The sequence below is a fragment of the Eleutherodactylus coqui genome, unplaced genomic scaffold (genome assembly GCF_035609145.1).
Source record: "Eleutherodactylus coqui strain aEleCoq1 unplaced genomic scaffold, aEleCoq1.hap1 HAP1_SCAFFOLD_584, whole genome shotgun sequence".
Classification (NCBI taxonomy): domain Eukaryota; kingdom Metazoa; phylum Chordata; class Amphibia; order Anura; family Eleutherodactylidae; genus Eleutherodactylus; species Eleutherodactylus coqui.
This window is the reverse complement of record NW_027102575.1, coordinates 19,693-41,228: the sequence shown is the minus strand read 5'-3', so window position 1 is coordinate 41,228 and position 21,536 is coordinate 19,693. Positions and strand designations below refer to the sequence as shown.

Genomic DNA, 21,536 nt, shown 5'->3' with positions numbered 1-21,536 from the left:
GGTAATATTTAAGCAAAACTGAGCTGCCAGAAGCGGTATTTGAACCCACAAGTCCAGGAGAGCATACAACCTGAACGTAGTCCCCCAGACCGCTCAACCATTCGGCAGCTTGCAGATTTTGGTGAGATACCAAAGATCATCGTAAGCATCAACAAAAAAGGTTTATCTTTTTTGACTAAGCAAGCAACTAAAAGCGCTTCAAAACAATAGACGGGAGAGAAGGCATTGTTCGTCTGATAGTGTGCTCCAAGCATGTGCTAACCTGTGTTAAGGGAATCCTGCAAGTAAAGGTTTGAGTGAGTTGTGCACATGATCTAATGTGAATGGTGTGATCCATTTTGATTAATACAAAAGGTTTTATCTATATTTGTAATTCTGCCTGTAATGACAATCAGATCACTACTAAAAAGCGATTTCTACAGAGCAGAATAATAGGGCTAGGTGGAAAGAGTGAAAACTGCAAGATTTTAATTTCCCAAATCATTAAAATTATTTAAAAATGATGCGTGACATCAAACTTTGATTCAAGCAATAGGTATTGTTCTGATAACACATTCCATTCAAGGTATATCCCACCTGTGTAAAGTGGCATTCAAGGTCTCGCTCCCAGGGTAAGAGCATGCAGTCACAGTGACCTACATGGCGATGAAAATTTTCTGCAACCAGAAGAGAATTGGGTCATGTTAAGAGCTTAATTGTTGAAGTGAGATTAAAGGACTATAAAATCTCGACTTTTTGATTTTGGCATTCAGAGGGCTGTAAAGAGAAAGTGTTGAAAGATCCTTTCTCATAGGCAAAAACCACTTTCAGAAGGTTTGATGTTCACGATAGCCTTTACTAAGAAAATTTGGCCTCAGTGAGAATCGAACTCACGACCCCTGGTTTACAAGACCAGTGCTCTAACCCCTGAGCTATGAAGCCTGCATTTTGAAAGAGTCCCACAATATTTTTGACCAATTCTATATTCCTTTTTCAAAAATCTTAGAATGTCATAAGTAGGAATGAACCCATGCTTCCTGAAAAGATCATGCGGCCATCCTCAAATACACAAGTCGAAAAAATTGCGAAACTCAAAGAAAGTTTGGTCGTGCTAAGAGTCCAATTCTTGGGATGAAATATAAAGCCTGGAGCAGTTTTTCATTCCCTGGTGCAGCACTGCTTTATATTAGTTGAGGATTTAATAGTCAGAGGGTTGAACAGAAAAAGTTTTGAAGGACTTTTTCCTTCCTTGATTCAAATTGCAGGTTTAAAAGCAAAGCGCTCACATCAGCCCAGTATGTGTGCATATCTTTTCTTTTAGTTATGTTCTGATAGAACCCTGTTGGAAAAAACCTAAGCAGATTTGAAAGCTGGTAGTAACATCAATTCACCATTAAAAAGCATCTTATGTACTAGAATATTTAGCTTCTTGAGAACAGCCACATTGGTTCTACTAACATGGTTCCAAAACAGCTCTTTTCACCATCAGCCTAGACTAAGATGTTAAGCCCCAGTTCTTAATGCCTCGGTAATCCTCGTGCTGCTTGGCACTACAATCCTTTTTCTTCATTCTTACCAGAAGGTCTTTTTATTCTGAAAATATTTTCATGTAGCAATTGCTAAAACATCCTGGGTAATATTTAAGCAAAACTGAGCTGCCAGAAGCGGTATTTGAACCCACAAGTCCAGGAGAGCATACAACCTGAACATAGTCCCCCAGACCGCTCAACCATTCGGCAGCTTGCAGATTTTGGTGAGATACCAAAGATCATCGTAAGCATCAACAAAAAAGGTTTATCTTTTTTGACTAAGCAAGCAACTAAAAGCGCTTCAAAACAATAGACGGGAGAGAAGGCATTGTTCGTCTGATAGTGTGCTCCAAGCATGTGCTAACCTGTGTTAAGGGAATCCTGCAAGTAAAGGTTTGAGTGAGTTGTGCACATGATGTAATGTGAATGGTGTGATCCATTTTGATTAATACAAAAGGTTTTATCTATATTTGTAATTCTGCCTGTAATGACAATCAGATCACTACTAAAAAGCGATTTCTACAGAGCAGAATAATAGGGCTAGGTGGAAAGAGTGAAAACTGCAAGATTTTAATTTCCCAAATCATTAAAATTATTTAAAAATGATGCGTGACATCAAACTTTGATTCAAGCAATAGGTATTGTTCTGATAACACATTCCATTCAAGATATATCCCACCTGTGTAAAGTGGCATTCAAGGTCTCGCTCCCAGGGTAAGAGCATGCAGTCACAGTGACCTACATGGCGATGAAAATTTTCTGCAACCAGAAGAGAATTGGGTCATGTTAAGAGCTTAATTGTTGAAGTGAGATTAAAGGACTATAAAATCTCGACTTTTTGATTTTGGCATTCAGAGGGCTGTAAAGAGAAAGTGTTGAAAGATCCTTTCTCATAGGCAAAAACCACTTTCAGAAGGTTTGATGTTCACGATAGCCTTTACTAAGAAAATTTGGCCTCAGTGAGAATCGAACTCACGACCCCTGGTTTACAAGACCAGTGCTCTAACCCCTGAGCTATGAAGCCTGCATTTTGAAAGAGTCCCACAATATTTTTGACCAATTCTATATTCCTTTTTCAAAAATCTTAGAATGTCATAAGTAGGAATGAACCCATGCTTCCTGAAAAGATCATGCGGCCATCCTCAAATACACAAGTCGAAAAAATTGCGAAACTCAAAGAAAGTTTGGTCGTGCTAAGAGTCCAATTCTTGGGATGAAATATAAAGCCTGGAGCAGTTTTTCATTCCCTGGTGCAGCACTGCTTTATATTAGTTGAGGATTTAATAGTCAGAGGGTTGAACAGAAAAAGTTTTGAAGGACTTTTTCCTTCCTTGATTCAAATTGCAGGTTTAAAAGCAAAGCGCTCACATCAGCCCAGTATGTGTGCATATCTTTTCTTTTAGTTATGTTCTGATAGAACCCTGTTGGAAAAAACCTAAGCAGATTTGAAAGCTGGTAGTAACATCAATTCACCATTAAAAAGCATCTTATGTACTAGAATATTTAGCTTCTTGAGAACAGCCACATTGGTTCTACTAACATGGTTCCAAAACAGCTCTTTTCACCATCAGCCTAGACTAAGATGTTAAGCCCCAGTTCTTAATGCCTCGGTAATCCTCGTGCTGCTTGGCACTACAATCCTTTTTCTTCATTCTTACCAGAAGGTCTTTTTATTCTGAAAATATTTTCATGTAGCAATTGCTAAAACATCCTGGGTAATATTTAAGCAAAACTGAGCTGCCAGAAGCGGTATTTGAACCCACAAGTCCAGGAGAGCATACAACCTGAACGTAGTCCCCCAGACCGCTCAACCATTCGGCAGCTTGCAGATTTTGGTGAGATACCAAAGATCATCGTAAGCATCAACAAAAAAGGTTTATCTTTTTTGACTAAGCAAGCAACTAAAAGCGCTTCAAAACAATAGACGGGAGAGAAGGCATTGTTCGTCTGATAGTGTGCTCCAAGCATGTGCTAACCTGTGTTAAGGGAATCCTGCAAGTAAAGGTTTGAGTGAGTTGTGCACATGATCTAATGTGAATGGTGTGATCCATTTTGATTAATACAAAAGGTTTTATCTATATTTGTAATTCTGCCTGTAATGACAATCAGATCACTACTAAAAAGCGATTTCTACAGAGCAGAATAATAGGGCTAGGTGGAAAGAGTGAAAACTGCAAGATTTTAATTTCCCAAATCATTAAAATTATTTAAAAATGATGCGTGACATCAAACTTTGATTCAAGCAATAGGTATTGTTCTGATAACACATTCCATTCAAGGTATATCCCACCTGTGTAAAGTGGCATTCAAGGTCTCGCTCCCAGGGTAAGAGCATGCAGTCACAGTGACCTACATGGCGATGAAAATTTTCTGCAACCAGAAGAGAATTGGGTCATGTTAAGAGCTTAATTGTTGAAGTGAGATTAAAGGACTATAAAATCTCGACTTTTTGATTTTGGCATTCAGAGGGCTGTAAAGAGAAAGTGTTGAAAGATGCTTTCTCATAGGCAAAAACCACTTTCAGAAGGTTTGATGTTCACGATAGCCTTTACTAAGAAAATTTGGCCTCAGTGAGAATCGAACTCACGACCCCTGGTTTACAAGACCAGTGCTCTAACCCCTGAGCTATGAAGCCTGCATTTTGAAACAGTCCCACAATATTTTTGACCAATTCTATATTCCTTTTTCAAAAATCTTAGAATGTCATAAGTAGGAATGAACCCATGCTTCCTGAAAAGATCATGCGGCCATCCTCAAATACACAAGTCGAAAAAATTGCGAAACTCAAAGAAAGTTTGGTCGTGCTAAGAGTCCAATTCTTGGGATGAAATATAAAGCCTGGAGCAGTTTTTCATTCCCTGGTGCAGCACTGCTTTATATTAGTTGAGGATTTAATAGTCAGAGGGTTGAACAGAAAAAGTTTTGAAGGACTTTTTCCTTCCTTGATTCAAATTGCAGGTTTAAAAGCAAAGCGCTCACATCAGCCCAGTATGTGTGCATATCTTTTCTTTTAGTTATGTTCTGATAGAACCCTGTTGGAAAAAACCTAAGCAGATTTGAAAGCTGGTAGTAACATCAATTCACCATTAAAAAGCATCTTATGTACTAGAATATTTAGCTTCTTGAGAACAGCCACATTGGTTCTACTAACATGGTTCCAAAACAGCTCTTTTCACCATCAGCCTAGACTAAGATGTTAAGCCCCAGTTCTTAATGCCTCGGTAATCCTCGTGCTGCTTGGCACTACAATCCTTTTTCTTCATTCTTACCAGAAGGTCTTTTTATTCTGAAAATATTTTCATGTAGCAATTGCTAAAACATCCTGGGTAATATTTAAGCAAAACTGAGCTGCCAGAAGCGGTATTTGAACCCACAAGTCCAGGAGAGCATACAACCTGAACGTAGTCCCCCAGACCGCTCAACCATTCGGCAGCTTGCAGATTTTGGTGAGATACCAAAGATCATCGTAAGCATCAACAAAAAAGGTTTATCTTTTTTGACTAAGCAAGCAACTAAAAGCGCTTCAAAACAATAGACGGGAGAGAAGGCATTGTTCGTCTGATAGTGTGCTCCAAGCATGTGCTAACCTGTGTTAAGGGAATCCTGCAAGTAAAGGTTTGAGTGAGTTGTGCACATGATCTAATGTGAATGGTGTGATCCATTTTGATTAATACAAAAGGTTTTATCTATATTTGTAATTCTGCCTGTAATGACAATCAGATCACTACTAAAAAGCGATTTCTACAGAGCAGAATAATAGGGCTAGGTGGAAAGAGTGAAAACTGCAAGATTTTAATTTCCCAAATCATTAAAATTATTTAAAAATGATGCGTGACATCAAACTTTGATTCAAGCAATAGGTATTGTTCTGATAACACATTCCATTCAAGGTATATCCCACCTGTGTAAAGTGGCATTCAAGGTCTCGCTCCCAGGGTAAGAGCATGCAGTCACAGTGACCTACATGGCGATGAAAATTTTCTGCAACCAGAAGAGAATTGGGTCATGTTAAGAGCTTAATTGTTGAAGTGAGATTAAAGGACTATAAAATCTCGACTTTTTGATTTTGGCATTCAGAGGGCTGTAAAGAGAAAGTGTTGAAAGATCCTTTCTCATAGGCAAAAACCACTTTCAGAAGGTTTGATGTTCACGATAGCCTTTACTAAGAAAATTTGGCCTCAGTGAGAATCGAACTCACGACCTCTGGTTTACAAGACCAGTGCTCTAACCCCTGAGCTATGAAGCCTGCATTTTGAAAGAGTCCCACAATATTTTTGACCAATTCTATATTCCTTTTTCAAAAATCTTAGAATGTCATAAGTAGGAATGAACCCATGCTTCCTGAAAAGATCATGCGGCCATCCTCAAATACACAAGTCGAAAAAATTGCGAAACTCAAAGAAAGTTTGGTCGTGCTAAGAGTCCAATTCTTGGGATGAAATATAAAGCCTGGAGCAGTTTTTCATTCCCTGGTGCAGCACTGCTTTATATTAGTTGAGGATTTAATAGTCAGAGGGTTGAACAGAAAAAGTTTTGAAGGACTTTTTCCTTCCTTGATTCAAATTGCAGGTTTAAAAGCAAAGCGCTCACATCAGCCCAGTATGTGTGCATATCTTTTCTTTTAGTTATGTTCTGATAGAACCCTGTTGGAAAAAACCTAAGCAGATTTGAAAGCTGGTAGTAACATCAATTCACCATTAAAAAGCATCTTATGTACTAGAATATTTAGCTTCTTGAGAACAGCCACATTGGTTCTACTAACATGGTTCCAAAACAGCTCTTTTCACCATCAGCCTAGACTAAGATGTTAAGCCCCAGTTCTTAATGCCTCGGTAATCCTCGTGCTGCTTGGCACTACAATCCTTTTTCTTCATTCTTACCAGAAGGTCTTTTTATTCTGAAAATATTTTCATGTAGCAATTGCTAAAACATCCTGGGTAATATTTAAGCAAAACTGAGCTGCCAGAAGCGGTATTTGAACCCACAAGTCCAGGAGAGCATACAACCTGAACATAGTCCCCCAGACCGCTCAACCATTCGGCAGCTTGCAGATTTTGGTGAGATACCAAAGATCATCGTAAGCATCAACAAAAAAGGTTTATCTTTTTTGACTAAGCAAGCAACTAAAAGCGCTTCAAAACAATAGACGGGAGAGAAGGCATTGTTCGTCTGATAGTGTGCTCCAAGCATGTGCTAACCTGTGTTAAGGGAATCCTGCAAGTAAAGGTTTGAGTGAGTTGTGCACATGATCTAATGTGAATGGTGTGATCCATTTTGATTAATACAAAAGGTTTTATCTATATTTGTAATTCTGCCTGTAATGACAATCAGATCACTACTAAAAAGCGATTTCTACAGAGCAGAATAATAGGGCTAGGTGGAAAGAGTGAAAACTGCAAGATTTTAATTTCCCAAATCATTAAAATTATTTAAAAATGATGCGTGACATCAAACTTTGATTCAAGCAATAGGTATTGTTCTGATAACACATTCCATTCAAGGTATATCCCACCTGTGTAAAGTGGCATTCAAGGTCTCGCTCCCAGGGTAAGAGCATGCAGTCACAGTGACCTACATGGCGATGAAAATTTTCTGCAACCAGAAGAGAATTGGGTCATGTTAAGAGCTTAATTGTTGAAGTGAGATTAAAGGACTATAAAATCTCGACTTTTTGATTTTGGCATTCAGAGGGCTGTAAAGAGAAAGTGTTGAAAGATCCTTTCTCATAGGCAAAAACCACTTTCAGAAGGTTTGATGTTCACGATAGCCTTTACTAAGAAAATTTGGCCTCAGTGAGAATCGAACTCACGACCCCTGGTTTACAAGACCAGTGCTCTAACCCCTGAGCTATGAAGCCTGCATTTTGAAAGAGTCCCACAATATTTTTGACCAATTCTATATTCCTTTTTCAAAAATCTTAGAATGTCATAAGTAGGAATGAACCCATGCTTCCTGAAAAGATCATGCGGCCATCCTCAAATACACAAGTCGAAAAAATTGCGAAACTCAAAGAAAGTTTGGTCGTGCTAAGAGTCCAATTCTTGGGATGAAATATAAAGCCTGGAGCAGTTTTTCATTCCCTGGTGCAGCACTGCTTTATATTAGTTGAGGATTTAATAGTCAGAGGGTTGAACAGAAAAAGTTTTGAAGGACTTTTTCCTTCCTTGATTCAAATTGCAGGTTTAAAAGCAAAGCGCTCACATCAGCCCAGTATGTGTGCATATCTTTTCTTTTAGTTATGTTCTGATAGAACCCTGTTGGAAAAAACCTAAGCAGATTTGAAAGCTGGTAGTAACATCAATTCACCATTAAAAAGCATCTTATGTACTAGAATATTTAGCTTCTTGAGAACAGCCACATTGGTTCTACTAACATGGTTCCAAAACAGCTCTTTTCACCATCAGCCTAGACTAAGATGTTAAGCCCCAGTTCTTAATGCCTCGGTAATCCTCGTGCTGCTTGGCACTACAATCCTTTTTCTTCATTCTTACCAGAAGGTCTTTTTATTCTGAAAATATTTTCATGTAGCAATTGCTAAAACATCCTGGGTAATATTTAAGCAAAACTGAGCTGCCAGAAGCGGTATTTGAACCCACAAGTCCAGGAGAGCATACAACCTGAACGTAGTCCCCCAGACCGCTCAACCATTCGGCAGCTTGCAGATTTTGGTGAGATACCAAAGATCATCGTAAGCATCAACAAAAAAGGTTTATCTTTTTTGACTAAGCAAGCAACTAAAAGCGCTTCAAAACAATAGACGGGAGAGAAGGCATTGTTCGTCTGATAGTGTGCTCCAAGCATGTGCTAACCTGTGTTAAGGGAATCCTGCAAGTAAAGGTTTGAGTGAGTTGTGCACATGATCTAATGTGAATGGTGTGATCCATTTTGATTAATACAAAAGGTTTTATCTATATTTGTAATTCTGCCTGTAATGACAATCAGATCACTACTAAAAAGCGATTTCTACAGAGCAGAATAATAGGGCTAGGTGGAAAGAGTGAAAACTGCAAGATTTTAATTTCCCAAATCATTAAAATTATTTAAAAATGATGCGTGACATCAAACTTTGATTCAAGCAATAGGTATTGTTCTGATAACACATTCCATTCAAGGTATATCCCACCTGTGTAAAGTGGCATTCAAGGTCTCGCTCCCAGGGTAAGAGCATGCAGTCACAGTGACCTACATGGCGATGAAAATTTTCTGCAACCAGAAGAGAATTGGGTCATGTTAAGAGCTTAATTGTTGAAGTGAGATTAAAGGACTATAAAATCTCGACTTTTTGATTTTGGCATTCAGAGGGCTGTAAAGAGAAAGTGTTGAAAGATCCTTTCTCATAGGCAAAAACCACTTTCAGAAGGTTTGATGTTCACGATAGCCTTTACTAAGAAAATTTGGCCTCAGTGAGAATCGAACTCACGACCCCTGGTTTACAAGACCAGTGCTCTAACCCCTGAGCTATGAAGCCTGCATTTTGAAACAGTCCCACAATATTTCTGACCAATTCTATATTCCTTTTTCAAAAATCTTAGAATGTCATAAGTAGGAATGAACCCATGCTTCCTGAAAAGATCATGCGGCCATCCTCAAATACACAAGTCGAAAAAATTGCGAAACTCAAAGAAAGTTTGGTCGTGCTAAGAGTCCAATTCTTGGGATGAAATATAAAGCCTGGAGCAGTTTTTCATTCCCTGGTGCAGCACTGCTTTATATTAGTTGAGGATTTAATAGTCAGAGGGTTGAACAGAAAAAGTTTTGAAGGACTTTTTCCTTCCTTGATTCAAATTGCAGGTTTAAAAGCAAAGCGCTCACATCAGCCCAGTATGTGTGCATATCTTTTCTTTTAGTTATGTTCTGATAGAACCCTGTTGGAAAAAACCTAAGCAGATTTGAAAGCTGGTAGTAACATCAATTCACCATTAAAAAGCATCTTATGTACTAGAATATTTAGCTTCTTGAGAACAGCCACATTGGTTCTACTAACATGGTTCCAAAACAGCTCTTTTCACCATCAGCCTAGACTAAGATGTTAAGCCCCAGTTCTTAATGCCTCGGTAATCCTCGTGCTGCTTGGCACTACAATCCTTTTTCTTCATTCTTACCAGAAGGTCTTTTTATTCTGAAAATATTTTCATGTAGCAATTGCTAAAACATCCTGGGTAATATTTAAGCAAAACTGAGCTGCCAGAAGCGGTATTTGAACCCACAAGTCCAGGAGAGCATACAACCTGAACGTAGTCCCCCAGACCGCTCAACCATTCGGCAGCTTGCAGATTTTGGTGAGATACCAAAGATCATCGTAAGCATCAACAAAAAAGGTTTATCTTTTTTGACTAAGCAAGCAACTAAAAGCGCTTCAAAACAATAGACGGGAGAGAAGGCATTGTTCGTCTGATAGTGTGCTCCAAGCATGTGCTAACCTGTGTTAAGGGAATCCTGCAAGTAAAGGTTTGAGTGAGTTGTGCACATGATCTAATGTGAATGGTGTGATCCATTTTGATTAATACAAAAGGTTTTATCTATATTTGTAATTCTGCCTGTAATGACAATCAGATCACTACTAAAAAGCGATTTCTACAGAGCAGAATAATAGGGCTAGGTGGAAAGAGTGAAAACTGCAAGATTTTAATTTCCCAAATCATTAAAATTATTTAAAAATGATGCGTGACATCAAACTTTGATTCAAGCAATAGGTATTGTTCTGATAACACATTCCATTCAAGGTATATCCCACCTGTGTAAAGTGGCATTCAAGGTCTCGCTCCCAGGGTAAGAGCATGCAGTCACAGTGACCTACATGGCGATGAAAATTTTCTGCAACCAGAAGAGAATTGGGTCATGTTAAGAGCTTAATTGTTGAAGTGAGATTAAAGGACTATAAAATCTCGACTTTTTGATTTTGGCATTCAGAGGGCTGTAAAGAGAAAGTGTTGAAAGATCCTTTCTCATAGGCAAAAACCACTTTCAGAAGGTTTGATGTTCACGATAGCCTTTACTAAGAAAATTTGGCCTCAGTGAGAATCGAACTCACGACCCCTGGTTTACAAGACCAGTGCTCTAACCCCTGAGCTATGAAGCCTGCATTTTGAAAGAGTCCCACAATATTTTTGACCAATTCTATATTCCTTTTTCAAAAATCTTAGAATGTCATAAGTAGGAATGAACCCATGCTTCCTGAAAAGATCATGCGGCCATCCTCAAATACACAAGTCGAAAAAATTGCGAAACTCAAAGAAAGTTTGGTCGTGCTAAGAGTCCAATTCTTGGGATGAAATATAAAGCCTGGAGCAGTTTTTCATTCCCTGGTGCAGCACTGCTTTATATTAGTTGAGGATTTAATAGTCAGAGGGTTGAACAGAAAAAGTTTTGAAGGACTTTTTCCTTCCTTGATTCAAATTGCAGGTTTAAAAGCAAAGCGCTCACATCAGCCCAGTATGTGTGCATATCTTTTCTTTTAGTTATGTTCTGATAGAACCCTGTTGGAAAAAACCTAAGCAGATTTGAAAGCTGGTAGTAACATCAATTCACCATTAAAAAGCATCTTATGTACTAGAATATTTAGCTTCTTGAGAACAGCCACATTGGTTCTACTAACATGGTTCCAAAACAGCTCTTTTCACCATCAGCCTAGACTAAGATGTTAAGCCCCAGTTCTTAATGCCTCGGTAATCCTCGTGCTGCTTGGCACTACAATCCTTTTTCTTCATTCTTACCAGAAGGTCTTTTTATTCTGAAAATATTTTCATGTAGCAATTGCTAAAACATCCTGGGTAATATTTAAGCAAAACTGAGCTGCCAGAAGCGGTATTTGAACCCACAAGTCCAGGAGAGCATACAACCTGAACGTAGTCCCCCAGACCGCTCAACCATTCGGCAGCTTGCAGATTTTGGTGAGATACCAAAGATCATCGTAAGCATCAACAAAAAAGGTTTATCTTTTTTGACTAAGCAAGCAACTAAAAGCGCTTCAAAACAATAGACGGGAGAGAAGGCATTGTTCGTCTGATAGTGTGCTCCAAGCATGTGCTAACCTGTGTTAAGGGAATCCTGCAAGTAAAGGTTTGAGTGAGTTGTGCACATGATCTAATGTGAATGGTGTGATCCATTTTGATTAATACAAAAGGTTTTATCTATATTTGTAATTCTGCCTGTAATGACAATCAGATCACTACTAAAAAGCGATTTCTACAGAGCAGAATAATAGGGCTAGGTGGAAAGAGTGAAAACTGCAAGTTTTTAATTTCCCAAATCATTAAAATTATTTAAAAATTATGCGTGACATCAAACTTTGATTCAAGCAATAGGTATTGTTCTGATAACACATTCCATTCAAGGTATATCCCACCTGTGTAAAGTGGCATTCAAGGTCTCGCTCCCAGGGTAAGAGCATGCAGTCACAGTGACCTACATGGCGATGAAAATTTTCTGCAACCAGAAGAGAATTGGGTCATGTTAAGAGCTTAATTGTTGAAGTGAGATTAAAGGACTATAAAATCTCGACTTTTTGATTTTGGCATTCAGAGGGCTGTAAAGAGAAAGTGTTGAAAGATCCTTTCTCATAGGCAAAAACCACTTTCAGAAGGTTTGATGTTCACGATAGCCTTTACTAAGAAAATTTGGCCTCAGTGAGAATCGAACTCACGACCCCTGGTTTACAAGACCAGTGCTCTAACCCCTGAGCTATGAAGCCTGCATTTTGAAACAGTCCCACAATATTTCTGACCAATTCTATATTCCTTTTTCAAAAATCTTAGAATGTCATAAGTAGGAATGAACCCATGCTTCCTGAAAAGATCATGCGGCCATCCTCAAATACACAAGTCGAAAAAATTGCGAAACTCAAAGAAAGTTTGGTCGTGCTAAGAGTCCAATTCTTGGGATGAAATATAAAGCCTGGAGCAGTTTTTCATTCCCTGGTGCAGCACTGCTTTATATTAGTTGAGGATTTAATAGTCAGAGGGTTGAACAGAAAAAGTTTTGAAGGACTTTTTCCTTCCTTGATTCAAATTGCAGGTTTAAAAGCAAAGCGCTCACATCAGCCCAGTATGTGTGCATATCTTTTCTTTTAGTTATGTTCTGATAGAACCCTGTTGGAAAAAACCTAAGCAGATTTGAAAGCTGGTAGTAACATCAATTCACCATTAAAAAGCATCTTATGTACTATAATATTTAGCTTCTTGAGAACAGCCACATTGGTTCTACTAACATGGTTCCAAAACAGCTCTTTTCACCATCAGCCTAGACTAAGATGTTAAGCCCCAGTTCTTAATGCCTCGGTAATCCTCGTGCTGCTTGGCACTACAATCCTTTTTCTTCATTCTTACCAGAAGGTCTTTTTATTCTGAAAATATTTTCATGTAGCAATTGCTAAAACATCCTGGGTAATATTTAAGCAAAACTGAGCTGCCAGAAGCGGTATTTGAACCCACAAGTCCAGGAGAGCATACAACCTGAACATAGTCCCCCAGACCGCTCAACCATTCGGCAGCTTGCAGATTTTGGTGAGATACCAAAGATCATCGTAAGCATCAACAAAAAAGGTTTATCTTTTTTGACTAAGCAAGCAACTAAAAGCGCTTCAAAACAATAGACGGGAGAGAAGGCATTGTTCGTCTGATAGTGTGCTCCAAGCATGTGCTAACCTGTGTTAAGGGAATCCTGCAAGTAAAGGTTTGAGTGAGTTGTGCACATGATCTAATGTGAATGGTGTGATCCATTTTGATTAATACAAAAGGTTTTATCTATATTTGTAATTCTGCCTGTAATGACAATCAGATCACTACTAAAAAGCGATTTCTACAGAGCAGAATAATAGGGCTAGGTGGAAAGAGTGAAAACTGCAAGATTTTAATTTCCCAAATCATTAAAATTATTTAAAAATGATGCGTGACATCAAACTTTGATTCAAGCAATAGGTATTGTTCTGATAACACATTCCATTCAAGGTATATCCCACCTGTGTAAAGTGGCATTCAAGGTCTCGCTCCCAGGGTAAGAGCATGCAGTCACAGTGACCTACATGGCGATGAAAATTTTCTGCAACCAGAAGAGAATTGGGTCATGTTAAGAGCTTAATTGTTGAAGTGAGATTAAAGGACTATAAAATCTCGACTTTTTGATTTTGGCATTCAGAGGGCTGTAAAGAGAAAGTGTTGAAAGATCCTTTCTCATAGGCAAAAACCACTTTCAGAAGGTTTGATGTTCACGATAGCCTTTACTAAGAAAATTTGGCCTCAGTGAGAATCGAACTCACGACCCCTGGTTTACAAGACCAGTGCTCTAACCCCTGAGCTATGAAGCCTGCATTTTGAAAGAGTCCCACAATATTTTTGACCAATTCTATATTCCTTTTTCAAAAATCTTAGAATGTCATAAGTAGGAATGAACCCATGCTTCCTGAAAAGATCATGCGGCCATCCTCAAATACACAAGTCGAAAAAATTGCGAAACTCAAAGAAAGTTTGGTCGTGCTAAGAGTCCAATTCTTGGGATGAAATATAAAGCCTGGAGCAGTTTTTCATTCCCTGGTGCAGCACTGCTTTATATTAGTTGAGGATTTAATAGTCAGAGGGTTGAACAGAAAAAGTTTTGAAGGACTTTTTCCTTCCTTGATTCAAATTGCAGGTTTAAAAGCAAAGCGCTCACATCAGCCCAGTATGTGTGCATATCTTTTCTTTTAGTTATGTTCTGATAGAACCCTGTTGGAAAAAACCTAAGCAGATTTGAAAGCTGGTAGTAACATCAATTCACCATTAAAAAGCATCTTATGTACTAGAATATTTAGCTTCTTGAGAACAGCCACATTGGTTCTACTAACATGGTTCCAAAACAGCTCTTTTCACCATCAGCCTAGACTAAGATGTTAAGCCCCAGTTCTTAATGCCTCGGTAATCCTCGTGCTGCTTGGCACTACAATCCTTTTTCTTCATTCTTACCAGAAGGTCTTTTTATTCTGAAAATATTTTCATGTAGCAATTGCTAAAACATCCTGGGTAATATTTAAGCAAAACTGAGCTGCCAAAAGCGGTATTTGAACCCACAAGTCCAGGAGAGCATACAACCTGAACGTAGTCCCCCAGACCGCTCAACCATTCGGCAGCTTGCAGATTTTGGTGAGATACCAAAGATCATCGTAAGCATCAACAAAAAAGGTTTATCTTTTTTGACTAAGCAAGCAACTAAAAGCGCTTCAAAACAATAGACGGGAGAGAAGGCATTGTTCGTCTGATAGTGTGCTCCAAGCATGTGCTAACCTGTGTTAAGGGAATCCTGCAAGTAAAGGTTTGAGTGAGTTGTGCACATGATCTAATGTGAATGGTGTGATCCATTTTGATTAATACAAAAGGTTTTATCTATATTTGTAATTCTGCCTGTAATGACAATCAGATCACTACTAAAAAGCGATTTCTACAGAGCAGAATAATAGGGCTAGGTGGAAAGAGTGAAAACTGCAAGATTTTAATTTCCCAAATCATTAAAATTATTTAAAAATTATGCGTGACATCAAACTTTGATTCAAGCAATAGGTATTGTTCTGATAACACATTCCATTCAAGGTATATCCCACCTGTGTAAAGTGGCATTCAAGGTCTCGCTCCCAGGGTAAGAGCATGCAGTCACAGTGACCTACATGGCGATGAAAATTTTCTGCAACCAGAAGAGAATTGGGTCATGTTAAGAGCTTAATTGTTGAAGTGAGATTAAAGGACTATAAAATCTCGACTTTTTGATTTTGGCATTCAGAGGGCTGTAAAGAGAAAGTGTTGAAAGATCCTTTCTCATAGGCAAAAACCACTTTCAGAAGGTTTGATGTTCACGATAGCCTTTACTAAGAAAATTTGGCCTCAGTGAGAATCGAACTCACGACCCCTGGTTTACAAGACCAGTGCTCTAACCCCTGAGCTATGAAGCCTGCATTTTGAAACAGTCCCACAATATTTCTGACCAATTCTATATTCCTTTTTCAAAAATCTTAGAATGTCATAAGTAGGAATGAACCCATGCTTCCTGAAAAGATCATGCGGCCATCCTCAAATACACAAGTCGAAAAAATTGCGAAACTCAAAGAAAGTTTGGTCGTGCTAAGAGTCCAATTCTTGGGATGAAATATAAAGCCTGGAGCAGTTTTTCATTCCCTGGTGCAGCACTGCTTTATATTAGTTGAGGATTTAATAGTCAGAGGGTTGAACAGAAAAAGTTTTGAAGGACTTTTTCCTTCCTTGATTCAAATTGCAGGTTTAAAAGCAAAGCGCTCACATCAGCCCAGTATGTGTGCATATCTTTTCTTTTAGTTATGTTCTGATAGAACCCTGTTGGAAAAAACCTAAGCAGATTTGAAAGCTGGTAGTAACATCAATTCACCATTAAAAAGCATCTTATGTACTATAATATTTAGCTTCTTGAGAACAGCCACATTGGTTCTACTAACATGGTTCCAAAACAGCTCTTTTCACCATCAGCCTAGACTAAGATGTTAAGCCCCAGTTCTTAATGCCTCGGTAATCCTCGTGCTGCTTGGCACTACAATCCTTTTTCTTCATTCTTACCAGAAGGTCTTTTTATTCTGAAAATATTTTCATGTAGCAATTGCTAAAACATCCTGGGTAATATTTAAGCAAAACTGAGCTGCCAGAAGCGGTATTTGAACCCACAAGTCCAGGAGAGCATACAACCTGAACATAGTCCCCCAGACCGCTCAACCATTCGGCAGCTTGCAGATTTTGGTGAGATACCAAAGATCATCGTAAGCATCAACAAAAAAGGTTTATCTTTTTTGACTAAGCAAGCAACTAAAAGCGCTTCAAAACAATAGACGGGAGAGAAGGCATTGTTCGTCTGATAGTGTGCTCCAAGCATGTGCTAACCTGTGTTAAGGGAATCCTGCAAGTAAAGGTTTGAGTGAGTTGTGCACATGATCTAATGTGAATGGTGTGATCCATTTTGATTAATACAAAAGGTTTTATCTATATTTGTAATTCTGCCTGTAATGACAATCAGATCACTACTAAAAAGCGATTTCTACAGAGCAGAATAATAGGGCTAGGTGGAAAGAGTGAAAACTGCAAGATTTTAATTTCCCAAATCATTAAAATTATTTAAAAATGATGCGTGACATCAAACTTTGATTCAAGCAATAGGTATTGTTCTGATAACACATTCCATTCAAGGTATATCCCACCTGTGTAAAGTGGCATTCAAGGTCTCGCTCCCAGGGTAAGAGCATGCAGTCACAGTGACCTACATGGCGATGAAAATTTTCTGCAACCAGAAGAGAATTGGGTCATGTTAAGAGCTTAATTGTTGAAGTGAGATTAAAGGACTATAAAATCTCGACTTTTTGATTTTGGCATTCAGAGGGCTGTAAAGAGAAAGTGTTGAAAGATCCTTTCTCATAGGCAAAAACCACTTTCAGAAGGTTTGATGTTCACGATAGCCTTTACTAAGAAAATTTGGCCTCAGTGAGAATCGAACTCACGACCCCTGGTTTACAAGACCAGTGCTCTAACCCCTGAGCTATGAAGCCTGCATTTTGAAAGAGTCCCACAATATTTTTGACCAATTCTATATTCCTTTTTCAAAAATCTTAGAATGTCATAAGTAGGAATGAACCCATGCTTCCTGAAAAGATCATGCGGCCATCCTCAAATACACAAGTCGAAAAAATTGCGAAACTCAAAGAAAGTTTGGTCGTGCTAAGAGTCCAATTCTTGGGATGAAATATAAAGCCTGGAGCAGTTTTTCATTCCCTGGTGCAGCACTGCTTTATATTAGTTGAGGATTTAATAGTCAGAGGGTTGAACAGAAAAAGTTTTGAAGGACTTTTTCCTTCCTTGATTCAAATTGCAGGTTTAAAAGCAAAGCGCTCACATCAGCCCAGTATGTGTGCATATCTTTTCTTTTAGTTATGTTCTGATAGAACCCTGTTGGAAAAAACCTAAGCAGATTTGAAAGCTGGTAGTAACATCAATTCACCATTAAAAAGCATCTTATGTACTAGAATATTTAGCTTCTTGAGAACAGCCACATTGGTTCTACTAACATGGTTCCAAAACAGCTCTTTTCACCATCAGCCTAGACTAAGATGTTAAGCCCCAGTTCTTAATGCCTCGGTAATCCTCGTGCTGCTTGGCACTACAATCCTTTTTCTTCATTCTTACCAGAAGGTCTTTTTATTCTGAAAATATTTTCATGTAGCAATTGCTAAAACATCCTGGGTAATATTTAAGCAAAACTGAGCTGCCAGAAGCGGTATTTGAACCCACAAGTCCAGGAGAGCATACAACCTGAACATAGTCCCCCAGACCGCTCAACCATTCGGCAGCTTGCAGATTTTGGTGAGATACCAAAGATCATCGTAAGCATCAACAAAAAAGGTTTATCTTTTTTGACTAAGCAAGCAACTAAAAGCGCTTCAAAACAATAGACGGGAGAGAAGGCATTGTTCGTCTGATAGTGTGCTCCAAGCATGTGCTAACCTGTGTTAAGGGAATCCTGCAAGTAAAGGTTTGAGTGAGTTGTGCACATGATCTAATGTGAATGGTGTGATCCATTTTGATTAATACAAAAGGTTTTATCTATATTTGTAATTCTGCCTGTAATGACAATCAGATCACTACTAAAAAGCGATTTCTACAGAGCAGAATAATAGGGCTAGGTGGAAAGAGTGAAAACTGCAAGATTTTAATTTCCCAAATCATTAAAATTATTTAAAAATGATGCGTGACATCAAACTTTGATTCAAGCAATAGGTATTGTTCTGATAACACATTCCATTCAAGGTATATCCCACCTGTGTAAAGTGGCATTCAAGGTCTCGCTCCCAGGGTAAGAGCATGCAGTCACAGTGACCTACATGGCGATGAAAATTTTCTGCAACCAGAAGAGAATTGGGTCATGTTAAGAGCTTAATTGTTGAAGTGAGATTAAAGGACTATAAAATCTCGACTTTTTGATTTTGGCATTCAGAGGGCTGTAAAGAGAAAGTGTTGAAAGATCCTTTCTCATAGGCAAAAACCACTTTCAGAAGGTTTGATGTTCACGATAGCCTTTACTAAGAAAATTTGGCCTCAGTGAGAATCGAACTCACGACCCCTGGTTTACAAGACCAGTGCTCTAACCCCTGAGCTATGAAGCCTGCATTTTGAAAGAGTCCCACAATATTTTTGACCAATTCTATATTCCTTTTTCAAAAATCTTAGAATGTCATAAGTAGGAATGAACCCATGCTTCCTGAAAAGATCATGCGGCCATCCTCAAATACACAAGTCGAAAAAATTGCGAAACTCAAAGAAAGTTTGGTCGTGCTAAGAGTCCAATTCTTGGGATGAAATATAAAGCCTGGAGCAGTTTTTCATTCCCTGGTGCAGCACTGCTTTATATTAGTTGAGGATTTAATAGTCAGAGGGTTGAACAGAAAAAGTTTTGAAGGACTTTTTCCTTCCTTGATTCAAATTGCAGGTTTAAAAGCAAAGCGCTCACATCAGCCCAGTATGTGTGCATATCTTTTCTTTTAGTTATGTTCTGATAGAACCCTGTTGGAAAAAACCTAAGCAGATTTGAAAGCTGGTAGTAACATCAATTCACCATTAAAAAGCATCTTATGTACTAGAATATTTAGCTTCTTGAGAACAGCCACATTGGTTCTACTAACATGGTTCCAAAACAGCTCTTTTCACCATCAGCCTAGACTAAGATGTTAAGCCCCAGTTCTTAATGCCTCGGTAATCCTCGTGCTGCTTGGCACTACAATCCTTTTTCTTCATTCTTACCAGAAGGTCTTTTTATTCTGAAAATATTTTCATGTAGCAATTGCTAAAACATCCTGGGTAATATTTAAGCAAAACTGAGCTGCCAGAAGCGGTATTTGAACCCACAAGTCCAGGAGAGCATACAACCTGAACGTAGTCCCCCAGACCGCTCAACCATTCGGCAGCTTGCAGATTTTGGTGAGATACCAAAGATCATCGTAAGCATCAACAAAAAAGGTTTATCTTTTTTGACTAAGCAAGCAACTAAAAGCGCTTCAAAACAATAGACGGGAGAGAAGGCATTGTTCGTCTGATAGTGTGCTCCAAGCATGTGCTAACCTGTGTTAAGGGAATCCTGCAAGTAAAGGTTTGAGTGAGTTGTGCACATGATCTAATGTGAATGGTGTGATCCATTTTGATTAATACAAAAGGTTTTATCTATATTTGTAATTCTGCCTGTAATGACAATCAGATCACTACTAAAAAGCGATTTCTACAGAGCAGAATAATAGGGCTAGGTGGAAAGAGTGAAAACTGCAAGATTTTAATTTCCCAAATCATTAAAATTATTTAAAAATGATGCGTGACATCAAACTTTGATTCAAGCAATAGGTATTGTTCTGATAACACATTCCATTCAAGGTATATCCCACCTGTGTAAAGTGGCATTCAAGGTCTCGCTCCCAGGGTAAGAGCATGCAGTCACAGTGACCTACATGGCGATGAAAATTTTCTGCAACCAGAAGAGAATTGGGTCATGTTAAGAGCTTAATTGTTGAAGTGAGATTAAAGGACTATAAAATCTCGACTTTTTGATTTTGGCATTCAGAGGGCTGTAAAGAGAAAGTGTTGAAAGATCCTTTCTCATAGGCAAAAACCACTTTCAGAAGGTTTGATGTTCACGATAGCCTTTACTAAGAAAATTTGGCCTCAGTGAGAATCGAACTCACGACCCCTGGTTTACAAGACCAGTGCTCTAACCCCTGAGCTATGAAGCCTGCATTTTGAAACAGTCCCACAATATTTCTGACCAATTCTATATTCCTTTTTCAAAAATCTTAGAATGTCATAAGTAGGAATGAACCCATGCTTCCTGAAAAGATCATGCGGCCATCCTCAAATACACAAGTCGAAAAAATTGCGAAACTCAAAGAAAGTTTGGTCGTGCTAAGAGTCCAATTCTTGGGATGAAATATAAAGCCTGGAGCAGTTTTTCATTCCCTGGTGCAGCACTGCTTTATATTAGTTGAGGATTTAATAGTCAGAGGGTTGAACAGAAAAAGTTTTGAAGGACTTTTTCCTTCCTTGATTCAAATTGCAGGTTTAAAAGCAAAGCGCTCACATCAGCCCAGTATGTGTGCATATCTTTTCTTTTAGTTATGTTCTGATAGAACCCTGTTGGAAAAAACCTAAGCAGATTTGAAAGCTGGTAGTAACATCAATTCACCATTAAAAAGCATCTTATGTACTAGAATATTTAGCTTCTTGAGAACAGCCACATTGGTTCTACTAACATGGTTCCAAAACAGCTCTTTTCACCATCAGCCTAGACTAAGATGTTAAGCCCCAGTTCTTAATGCCTCGGTAATCCTCGTGCTGCTTGGCACTACAATCCTTTTTCTTCATTCTTACCAGAAGGTCTTTTTATTCTGAAAATATTTTCATGTAGCAATTGCTAAAACATCCTGGGTAATATTTAAGCAAAACTGAGCTGCCAGAAGCGGTATTTGAACCCACAAGTCCAGGAGAGCATACAACCTGAACATAGTCCCCCAGACCGCTCAACCATTCGGCAGCTTGCAGATTTTGGTGAGATACCAAAGATCATCGTAAGCATCAACAAAAAAGGTTTATCTTTTTTGACTAAGCAAGCAACTAAAAGCGCTTCAAAACAATAGACGGGAGAGAAGGCATTGTTCGTCTGATAGTGTGCTCCAAGCATGTGCTAACCTGTGTTAAGGGAATCCTGCAAGTAAAGGTTTGAGTGAGTTGTGCACATGATCTAATGTGAATGGTGTGATCCATTTTGATTAATACAAAAGGTTTTATCTATATTTGTAATTCTGCCTGTAATGACAATCAGATCACTACTAAAAAGCGATTTCTACAGAGCAGAATAATAGGGCTAGGTGGAAAGAGTGAAAACTGCAAGATTTTAATTTCCCAAATCATTAAAATTATTTAAAAATGATGCGTGACATCAAACTTTGATTCAAGCAATAGGTATTGTTCTGATAACACATTCCATTCAAGGTATATCCCACCTGTGTAAAGTGGCATT

The 21,536-nt window shown here is 38.5% G+C and overlaps 13 non-coding genes across 13 annotated transcripts; all 13 read right to left on the bottom strand.

Annotated features, from left to right (window-relative positions):
• Positions 1–848: 848 nt before the first annotated feature.
• Positions 849–921, bottom strand: TRNAT-UGU (transfer RNA threonine (anticodon UGU)). The gene has a single exon. It is a non-coding gene; the product is annotated as a tRNA-Thr (tRNA).
• A 1,538-nt stretch (positions 922–2,459) lies between these two features.
• Positions 2,460–2,532, bottom strand: TRNAT-UGU (transfer RNA threonine (anticodon UGU)). Its single transcript has one exon. It is a non-coding gene; the product is annotated as a tRNA-Thr (tRNA).
• A 1,538-nt stretch (positions 2,533–4,070) lies between these two features.
• TRNAT-UGU (transfer RNA threonine (anticodon UGU)) lies at positions 4,071–4,143 on the bottom strand. The gene has a single exon. It is a non-coding gene; the product is annotated as a tRNA-Thr (tRNA).
• Positions 4,144–5,681: 1,538 nt separating this feature from the next.
• On the bottom strand, positions 5,682–5,754 carry TRNAT-UGU (transfer RNA threonine (anticodon UGU)). Its single transcript has one exon. It is a non-coding gene; the product is annotated as a tRNA-Thr (tRNA).
• A 1,538-nt stretch (positions 5,755–7,292) lies between these two features.
• Positions 7,293–7,365, bottom strand: TRNAT-UGU (transfer RNA threonine (anticodon UGU)). The gene has a single exon. It is a non-coding gene; the product is annotated as a tRNA-Thr (tRNA).
• Positions 7,366–8,903: 1,538 nt separating this feature from the next.
• Positions 8,904–8,976, bottom strand: TRNAT-UGU (transfer RNA threonine (anticodon UGU)). The gene has a single exon. It is a non-coding gene; the product is annotated as a tRNA-Thr (tRNA).
• A 1,538-nt stretch (positions 8,977–10,514) lies between these two features.
• Positions 10,515–10,587, bottom strand: TRNAT-UGU (transfer RNA threonine (anticodon UGU)). Its single transcript has one exon. It is a non-coding gene; the product is annotated as a tRNA-Thr (tRNA).
• Positions 10,588–12,125: 1,538 nt separating this feature from the next.
• On the bottom strand, positions 12,126–12,198 carry TRNAT-UGU (transfer RNA threonine (anticodon UGU)). The gene has a single exon. It is a non-coding gene; the product is annotated as a tRNA-Thr (tRNA).
• Positions 12,199–13,736: 1,538 nt separating this feature from the next.
• TRNAT-UGU (transfer RNA threonine (anticodon UGU)) lies at positions 13,737–13,809 on the bottom strand. The gene has a single exon. It is a non-coding gene; the product is annotated as a tRNA-Thr (tRNA).
• A 1,538-nt stretch (positions 13,810–15,347) lies between these two features.
• On the bottom strand, positions 15,348–15,420 carry TRNAT-UGU (transfer RNA threonine (anticodon UGU)). The gene has a single exon. It is a non-coding gene; the product is annotated as a tRNA-Thr (tRNA).
• Positions 15,421–16,958: 1,538 nt separating this feature from the next.
• Positions 16,959–17,031, bottom strand: TRNAT-UGU (transfer RNA threonine (anticodon UGU)). The gene has a single exon. It is a non-coding gene; the product is annotated as a tRNA-Thr (tRNA).
• A 1,538-nt stretch (positions 17,032–18,569) lies between these two features.
• TRNAT-UGU (transfer RNA threonine (anticodon UGU)) lies at positions 18,570–18,642 on the bottom strand. Its single transcript has one exon. It is a non-coding gene; the product is annotated as a tRNA-Thr (tRNA).
• Positions 18,643–20,180: 1,538 nt separating this feature from the next.
• On the bottom strand, positions 20,181–20,253 carry TRNAT-UGU (transfer RNA threonine (anticodon UGU)). Its single transcript has one exon. It is a non-coding gene; the product is annotated as a tRNA-Thr (tRNA).
• Positions 20,254–21,536: the final 1,283 nt, after the last annotated feature.